Genomic DNA, 10,487 nt, shown 5'->3' on the forward strand with positions numbered 1-10,487 from the left:
CATAGGAAAAATTAAAGCATTGGTGTGGAGATAATTGCATAATTATATTCAAACTTTCAAATTACTCATTTATTTAAATTCATGTATAATTATTTAAGAACAAGATAATAATGGGTTGAAACATTAAATTTTTAAAAGATTAATACCTTATTTGATATATCATAAGTTCACACATTTTAGTCAAACATTTATATATATAATTTTAAATAGTAACCAAGCAAAGGAATATACTACATAGAATTTTTTAGTAACTAAATTCAAGAACATACCAAATAAACTTCTATAGTAATCAAACACAAATAGCATAACAAATAAATTCTAATAGTAACTAAATACAAAGAACATACGATATACAGTTTTATAGTAACCAAATGCAAGAATGGTAAAAAAGAACAATAACATACCATTTAAGTTTTCATAACATTGATATGTTCTTTTCAATACATATATATATATATATATAAAAAAAAGATTAAACAAATTTTTTTAAATATATTTATATATAAATATTTGAGACAAATTCCATTTAATTTTACTCAATAATTATACCATGTCGTACTATCCTTTGTCATCCATTATAGTCTATTGGCACCACACAAAACTCTTGATTTGCAAGAGAAAAATTTCTTCACAAATCAAATTGTTTTCCTTGCAAAACCTGTTAGCATGGAAAGTTGCAAATGAATAAATGTCATTAGTATACACTTGCTCGCTAATTTGGTTCCGAGAAAAAAATCCCTCGCAAATGTTTGCGAGAGAATTTTGCAAAGGTATAGTCCTTCGCAAATATATAACTATATTCTTCCCTCGAAAAATTCATTTTTTGTTTATTGGAAATTTGCGAGAGAATTCACTCATTCGCAAATATCCATCGCAAATTATTTTACAAATATCCATCACTAGTTCATTTCGAATTCCTACACCTATCTTAAACAATTACAAAAATAATCTGATTCATTTTGAATTCTTATATTTATCCTAAATAATAGCAAACTAATAATATAAATTCATTTTAAATTCATTCACCTGTCTCAAACAAATACAAACTAATAATATAAGAAATTATTTCAACAATCCAAATAGTAACCACCGTGTAATACAAAATAAACTTCATCTTCAGTACCATACGATAACATAAAATAAAGCAATCATTCCATCAATTTAGAAAATGCCAAAAGTAATCGATATATAATTCAAACAAACATCACCGGACCGGGGGAGCACCGGTATAGCAGTCTGAATCACAACGGTCTAAGTGAGTCTGAATATTCCGCAACTGTTCCATAATGGTCATATTATTTCCTTATATTTGCTGCTCATGCTTCATTCTCATTATGTGCTCCCTGTTTGTAGGCTCAGCTGTAGGGGTGCGACCGTCGCTACTGTACGACGGTCGTTCAGTAGGTACCGTTTAAGACAACGACCCAAATCCAAATATACACTTTTTCTTATCATGGGAGACTAAGTTCATAAATGCCTCGTATTTTCTATAGTCGTTGTCCCCGAGTTGAGGCATTCTCTCTTCAGTATGTTTCATTTCAACCTTAAAAAAATACAAATATATTCATGAATTGTATGCAATACTTTAGATTGTGCTTAAAAATATATGATTTTTATACCGCTACTCGGGTAGCCTTCATGTTGCACCATAATTTTTTATTGTGCTTCCTCGTGTGAGTCTACTCGTACGTTCCCCATCTCTCAATATTTTGCATTGCATACGAATATAAAACCAAAAGAATACGCAACTATATACAAGTAAAAATTAATAGTAACCAACTTCTTTGTCGTCTTTATGAACGAGCGTGATCCCGATATGCGTCGACTCTGGTTTATCTGCGAAATTGTCCTAGCTTTTGTTTCTCTTGGCAGTCTTCGATCTTTTTTGTGCATCATTGGAGCTCTAAGCCCTTTTCCACGGACCAAGCACTGCAACGGGAATGACCTCGTGTGCGGTTTTATCCTACCCACCTCGAATATTGCTCCGCATGCATATATAGTACATAAGTCATGTTGCATAGCTTTGCAAGGAAGCCTTGGCAAAAATAGAATTTACCTGTTTGATGATCCATTTAGTTTTGTTTCTATTCAGAATTTATGTAATTTACATACAAAGTTAGTACAATAGCCATTGAATAGATGCAGTCTCTGATTGCAGAAGGAATGATAATAATAACGATACATAACAAGCATTCTGGAAGCTTTATTACCAAGATTTATATACGAAGTTAAACTCCATTGACATTGTGTTGGATTCAGACTAGCAACGGAGGAGAGGATTAGAATATCAATTCTCCGTAATACAAAACAGATACAATAGCCTCAAATTTAAATAATCTAAAATTTAAATATAAATCTACTAAATCTAAAACTAAATATCTAAAATATCTCAACGAAGAAAAAGAAAAAAAAAGGAAATACATACAATTTTGTGCGCACGACTGCAAGGCAGGGATAGAGCTACATGGGGACCGGGAGGTCCGTTGCCCCCCGAACACATCCGTTACAAAATGATAATACTAATAATAATAAAAATAAATATTTTATTTTTTATATAAAATATATTTATTTTTTCATTTAAAAAATTTGTATTTTTTAATTAAATATATATTACTTTTTGTAAATTTTTTATTATAAAATCATATTTATTAATTTAATAAAATTTTAAATAAAAAAAGTTTATTTATTTATTTTCATAAATAAAGTATTTAGTAAAAATAATAATTTGTAAATTTTTGTTTCTTTCAAAAATCTTTAGCTAATTTATAATTTTTTTTTTGTAATGCCAACAATATTGGCAGCAGTAATGTTTTTCCTTTTATTTTATTTTATTTACATTTTAGTTTATGTTTGTTTTTAAATTGTATTTTTTTTCCCATTTTATTTACTTTTTTATTAATTTTGTTTTTATTATATATAAAATAATTCATTTTTATATATTTATATTTTAATTTTGTAATTAATGTTTATATTAAGTTATATATTTGATGATTTATTAATGTTTATTGATATTTATAGTTAATTAATTATAATAAAATTATTATAAATTATTTATATTAAACTCAAATTATTATAATATATATAAATTAAAAATAATGAAAAAATGACACTAGTTATAGAAAATGTATAACATTTAAATAGGGAATAAACTTAGGAATACAATAAAAAAAAATTAAATATAGAATGTAATTGCCTATATTATTTGGATTCTCATTCTTATTTGCTAAAATCCAATGAAGAATCTTCACGTGAATTTCCAATCCCTTTGCGTATTATACCTTAATAAGTATAAGTAGCATAATCAATAATCCTACTCAATCAATTGACATAATGTTATTCTCTTTTAGCTTTTGTCAGTTCTATTTTGTGTTGTTCAAACATAAAATATTATTTTTATGTAAAAAAAAATGTTTTTTTTATCATTTTTCGGAGTTCAACATTGTGCTTAACTAACTTAGCAAAATCAACAACACACACTTCATTATTTTTTTCTTTTGAACTTTGATTTTTTCACACCTACTAGTCGTTTGTGAGAAGAGTCACCAAAGTTATCATTCAAACAAAACAATTCACCATCTATATTTCCATCAGGTAAATTGATAGTAAATGCCGAAAGCCAAGGAGATTCAAATGTAGCATTCTTCTATGACGATGACAGTTGACCAGGGAAATTTTTTCGAGAATTTTTATGTAAATATCTTGGTTCGTTATGGTCTTTAAATGGATGTTGGATTTAATACAACGCTAATAAATGATGTAGTTAATGGTTGGAAGTTGGCTGTTGGATGTTGGATTAAATGCAATGTTAATAAATTGATATAGTTGATGGTTCGAAGTTGGATGTTGGATTAAATGCAACGTTAATTAATTCAAATAGTTGATAGTTGATTAAAATATTACATTACCTATAAATTGATAGGTTGTGATACCCCAGAGTTGAGTCATTGTTTGGCCAACTCCCGTGTATAGATAAGCCGGTATTAAGTCATCTAAAGTTTATTAGAGGTTAAATAGATTGAATAAATTATTTATGTCAACAATATGCACATTCGTTTTTTAGAGCCATACTGAAAGAACTATAGATTTAAGCGTCTTTGCCCTGCAGTAATTTGAGAATGGGTTACCCCATAGAAAGTCTTCCACGATGCGTGTAAGTGAGGACAAAAGCGCACTGAAAGAATTCGTGTTGACCTGTGAGGCCAATCGGATATCCCGACACGCTCGACTTTGTGTGGTTTGCGGTTCGGGGTATCACAGTTGGTATCAGAGCCGACCTGCGACAGCCCATAGTCGTTGATCGGACTGTTGAGGGGCTTAGCAGTTGACGATCCTTATGATGTAACGTGGACGTTGCATTTTAAAGTGGGGGAGGATATGATACCCAAAAGTTGGCCCGTTACTTGGCCAACTTCCTTGTGTGGATGAGCCGGTATTAGGTCATCCAAAGTTGATTAAAAGTTAAAATGGATTGAATAAACTACTCATGTCAACAATGTTTACATTCTTTTTGGAGCTCTACTGAAAAAACACTAGAGTTAAGTGTGCATTTCCTAGAGTAAATTGAGGATGAGTGACCACCTGGAAAGTCTTCTAGAGTGCACGTGAGTGAGGACATAAGCGCGCTGGAAAGACTAGATAACTTTGCTCATGTTAAATCAGATTTACAAGTTTTGAATGCTTAAGGATCAATTGCTTATATTTGATACTCATTTTATTCACAATCATGGCACTGATCTTATGCAGAATTGACTGCATTGAACGTGTTAACTCTTTATTCATACGATTGAGTTTGTTTAAGGACGAACAAAAGTTTAGTGTGAGAAGGTTTAATAACTCTAAATAATAGTATATTTTTTGCTTGGCAAAACTGTGTATTACTTGAATTTTTATGTGAAAACCATCACAATATCTGATTTGTGGCATATTTTATTGTTTTCTTTCGTTTGGTATGATCCAGAGTCTATTTGTTGAGATTATTGACATTTTCAGCCTTTTTAAGCGATAATTCTGGCCCAGAAAAGCTAAGTATTGAAATTCAACTGAAGGCGCTTCCGGCTAGGTAAGCAATGCTTTTACCGCTTGAACCAGTGCCAGCGACCAGACATCCGCCGCTGAGGGAGCTAGAGTGGATCATCCAAATTTGACTAATTGTTCATCTCCCAGCAATCAAACCATTCCAATACCAGTAAGCAGTGATAGTATCGCTTGAGTTGCGCCGATGCCCTTAAGCCAAGGAAGGCAAGCAAGGAAGATCTGTGCCCCTACATTCTGAGGCAAGCGAGGAGACTACCTGGGAGTTAGGGCCAGTGTAACTGCTCCAACAGTTAATTTTTTGATAACTGCCTAACTCCTCAGCAGTTTCAACTGCCGCTCAACTGCTTCTCAATTACCGATTTTGAAGATCTATAAAATAGGGTCAGATTCCATTTGTAAATTACACTACACACAAGTGTTCATATTTTCTGCAGATTTTTAGTGTTTTCCAAGAGCTCCAACTCTTTAAGGGAGTTCTCTAGTTAAGAATGACCAGAGGAGTCAAGATCCTCTCCTCCTCTGGTCGCTCACTTTACAGCTTTCTTGAATAGTTTACATCTTTGAGTTAAAGTTTTGTACTACTTTCGTAATGTAGATCTTTAATCTTTTATTAGTTTAATGAAATATCATGATTTCTTCGTATTCACCCTCATCCCCTGTTCATATTCATGTTTGGGAGGAAATTCCAGAATTATGTTTACTATAAAAGAACATAAAAAAATTGACTAGTTAAACCTAGACTCGTGTCATGTTCATTAACAAAATTTAGGCAGTTCAATGTAGTTAAGTACGCAGGAGCCTTGTCGACCTGCTTAACTGTTGTTCCGAATTCGATTCTGACAAAAGAGAGGTCACAGAAGAGTAAAGCCACAAATGAGACAGTTTAGAATAATTAATAGGCATAGACGGTTGTCTATTAGACCATAGGAATTTAGTGACAATAGCATTTCTTACTTATAATGTTCTAATTATGGACGTCATTGAAGTCTTGTTGTAAATCTCTTAAGGTCAAATAGCAGCGATTCAAGATTCTGTGTTAACTGTCAAGCATGATTACATTCATTTACTTCTACCATTGTGTATTATAAATCTATATTTCATTTATTCACTGACATCACTCGCTCATTTTCTCCATAAAAATTTAGCCATTAAGGAACGCACATATCACACACAACCTTACTTGATCATCCTTACCGCTCACTCATCACTATCAACATCACTCATCAAACCACTCACCATCACTCTTATATCTATAGTCTACTCACTGTCCACCCGCTCGCTTTCGCTCACCAACACTCTCTGTTGAACCCATCGCTCGGGCACCATCGCCATCTACCATTTTCATCCCGCTCATTTTGTTGCATTCTTTTATATTATGTCATTTACTGTTTTTTTGCTCGCTTGCAAGCGAGCACTATATTTCTCGCTTTTCTAATTGCGCGTAATTTTGTAGAAAATTTAATTTTATGACTTAAAATCTCTATGTTCGACCTGAAAACTTACCAGTAAAAAAAGTATAAATAATTGTGATAATGCTTCAGAGTCTACAACTTCAATTCCTTCAATTATATTTGACCATGTTCAATAACTCATATTTCATTTGATTAATTCATTCAAAAGTCCCTGTAAAATCAATATTTTCCCATGTTATAACCTAATTTCCACTTATCACATGGCTTGCGGGGTGGGGTGTCACATAGGTAAACATGCAAAAGATTCAAAGAGAACTTGAATTTCTTTTACTCATTTATAAATCATATCATTTTAGGAGAAATATGAATTTTAGCGTTGGTGGTGTTTCATTTCAAAATTCATCTGCAACGATTTTCACTCATGCATTCAATTGGAGTCCTTGATACGTAGCAATGATCTTTTCCGACGATGTTTTGACATGCCACGACCAATCCACGATGGTTCCATTTTAGGTCATTGGGTTGTCAATTTTGATCACGAGGAATCAAATTAAAGATTATTTAACGATTATTTTTCTTCTAACACATTGTATAATGAGTCAAAATTTCAAAGACATTTTCAAATGTTTCAAAATGTGCTTATTCAGATTCTTTGATGCAGTGAAAGATCGTGATCCGTATTTCATGAAACAACGGTGTGGTTTTAGGAGATTTGGATTGTCTCCTTTCCAAAAAAAAAACAACAGTATCACAATATTGTGTTACTCACGGAAATATTTTTGTGAGTAATATTGGTGGAATTATGGACGAAATTTAATTTTGTCCAGAATATTTACAGAATTAATTACATCAGTAATTTACTCACGGAATATAATTTTGTCCCTAATTTTGTAAGTATTTTAGACGGAATTAATTACGGAATTTATTTCTGTGAGTAACTCTTGATTAATCTCCAAATTTATATCCCTAATTCTAATTGGCTCCCCACTCTCACATCACTCCGTAAACCATTCCACCACACACTCAGCGATGGATGTTCGGTGAGGCGACCACAACTGTCGCGACGAGGGCAGCGGCAGCTGCGCATGCGGACGGCAGCGGCGGAGGTGAGAAGTGACAGCGGTTAGAGGTGCTTTTTTTTTTCATTTTCTTGCCTTTATGGTTGCCAGCAGTGGGGAAGCCGAAGCCGTAACTGGTGCCCTATGTATTCGGATTTTTTAGTGCACTTTGTAGCTGATTTCGGGGGAAAAGAGTAATTACGATGCGAAGAAGACGACCATGGCCGTCGAGGTCGTCGTTCCCCTCAAATCAAATCAAACAACAGACTGATCATGTAGAAGAAACACAATGTTGATGACGATGATGAAGAATTGAAGAATAAAATGCGTAATGCGATCGATGCAAAAATGATGGTGAGTGTGGGCGCCATTAAAATTTTTACCAATTAAGGTAAAGCTGGCTCTATGGCTATTGCCCGTTCTTTAATTTGCTTTTTAATCTTTCATTCCCATCCTATAAACAAGCTTGCATCATATTCTTCATTTTATTTGTTATGAACACATTCGATTTTTATTAAAATAAGGTTATGACCATTCTGTTTTTTGTATTATTATTATTATTATTATTATTATTATTATTGTAGTTGTTTCAAAGATGGGCATATTACACTGCTCATCTTCATCTAACATAGGAGTGGCCAAGAGTTCCTCTACAGTACTTGTGGTTTTCAATTAAATATTCTGTTTTTTCTATTAATATTTTTATTATTAGCAACTGTGCCATATCACTGCTATTAGGCTAACATGTTACGTTACGTATGAAATTTATAATTAGGTTAAAAAGCCCAAGCTAGAAGGAAATATGGGCCTATAATCGGGTCTGTTGGACTGATCAAGGGGTGTTTCCAAAAAATCGGGTGAAAAAAGATGTATTTCTGAAGAAATTACAGGTCGGAAGGGCCGCAGGTCGGAAGGTCCGCTGGTCGGAAGGTCCGCAGATCGGAAGGTCCGCTGGTCGGAAAGTCCTCAGGACGGAAGGTCTGCAGGTCGAAAGGTCCGCAGGTCGGAAGGTCCGTTGGTCGGAAAGTCCTCAGGTCGGAAGGTCCGCAGGTCGGAAGGTCCGCTTGTCGGAAAGTCTGCAAGTCGGACAATCTATAAGTCGGATGGTCTGTAGGTCGGTTGGTCTGTGGGTCGGATGGCTTGCAAGTCGGAAGGTTTGCGGCTGGATCAACAAGTCGAGTGGTCTGCAAGTCGGGAGGTTTGCGGCTGAACCAATAAGTCGAAAGGTCTGCGGTTGGTCCAAAAAGTCGGAAGGTCTGCGGTTGGATAGGCGAGTCGGTTGTTGTGGAGGTCGGATACTGTTGAGAGCGAGTGAAAGTAATAGTGTGGTCGACTGAGGGCACGTGTCAGCGGAAGAAGAGTTAGCAGACGGTTGAAAAAGAGGCGTTGTAACCGTTCGGGCGACGGTTTCTAGTACCGTTTCTGAAGAGTATTTAAGGATTGGGATTTGCAACTGACAGTGTATCTTCAATCATCTTCAATCGACAACAAGGTCAGTAATTCGGGGATCATCCTTTAAATTTTTAGTCTTTTATTTTTCAGTTTATTTTCTGTATAGAGATTCCTAATATCAGACGCTAAATATATCAAACGAAGATAATTTCTTATTTTCGGATTTTATTTTTTTATTGTTGAAAAAATACATCAACAAATTAGCGAACACAATGGGAGTAAGGCAAAATTGCTGATCCTACATCACTGCTATTAGGCTAACATGTTATGAGTGTTAATTCTTGGCTACAATTCTGTGGATAGTTGGGTATTAAGCCAAAATAGATGACGAGATGTTGTTTTGATCGATCCGAGGAGTCTGTATTATGCTTCAATTACTTTGAGGGAAAGTATTAAGTTGTGTTTGTGTTGTATATAACTGTGTATACATATAGTATTCGATATCATGATGATTATTTTAGTTGTATATAATGACGTGTAGTGTGAATATTAACAGTTAGGGTTTAAAATATATATTTTAAACTGAGCATGTATACGTGTGTTCTTTTGTAAATTTTACCACTGATTTTTATTGTTTAGATTCTTTTTTTTTTCTAAAAAAATATCACATTAAACAATTTTTTTTATGACGTGGGAACCCGCAGCTGCTACCCAAAAATGCGCACTGGGTAAACTCCCGTCCGAACCTAATACCCTGCAAATCAAGCCCGACGGAAAAAGTGCGCACTGGGTAAACTCCCGGCCGAACCTAATACCCTGCAAACTAGGCCCGACGGGAAAAGTGCGCACTGTGTAAACTCCCGGCCGAACCTAATACCCTGCAAATCAAGCCCGACGAAAAAGACACATTAGGCGAACCATGTGTGGCATTGTTTCCGTCAGGGAATTAGACAGCGCTACCGGGAATGAAGTCTTCTAGAAAATTGCTAAATATATAAATTAACAAATTAAATTATTTTTAAATTGCAATTAACATTAAATAATTTTTCATTGTTCTGTTATATTGATTTGTTGTGTTTTGAAATAGTATAAAGAATGACCTTTTGAGTAATTAATTACGGTAAGTATTTTTATCCATGTCGATAAATATATCATTTCAACTTAATTTACTTATATATCTCTCGAAGCAGCTAAATGATATGTGGTAGTGACAAGGACAATTTTTTCTATTTAATGTTATGTTGTTAGACGAAATTTTAACTCTGTAGTGTTGTCCGATGGAATTTTAAGTCTACAATATTGTTTAATGGAATTTTTACTATGCAATATTATTGGACGAAATTTTAACTCTCTAGGGCTATCGGATGGAATTTTCAACTCTACAATGTTGTTGGAGGAATTTTTTCCTTTGCGAAGAGTATGAAATAATATTGTTTTGGTAGGTATACTTATTTAAGAGGCTAATAAGTAAAGACAAAACAACTTTTGAAAGATATATCACATTTTAGAATATACTTTACTACTCACCCTCAGGAGGCTGTTTCTGGGCCGAGGCGAGACGAGAGGGCGATCGCCCAAGGCCCAATCTAAA

General features: G+C 33.9%; 1 long non-coding RNA gene across 1 annotated transcript; it reads left to right on the plus strand.

The window, feature by feature from the left end:
• Positions 1-7,446: 7,446 nt before the first annotated feature.
• On the plus strand, positions 7,447-9,970 carry LOC127259013 (uncharacterized). The gene is made up of 4 exons (XR_007840418.1): positions 7,447-7,575; positions 7,668-7,858; positions 8,280-8,996; positions 9,601-9,970. It is a non-coding gene; the product is annotated as an uncharacterized LOC127259013 (long non-coding RNA).
• Positions 9,971-10,487: the final 517 nt, after the last annotated feature.

The sequence above is a fragment of the Andrographis paniculata genome, unplaced genomic scaffold (assembly GCF_009805555.1).
Source record: "Andrographis paniculata isolate CXL003 unplaced genomic scaffold, ASM980555v1 Contig5END, whole genome shotgun sequence".
In the NCBI taxonomy this organism is placed as follows: Eukaryota; Viridiplantae; Streptophyta; class Magnoliopsida; order Lamiales; family Acanthaceae; genus Andrographis; species Andrographis paniculata.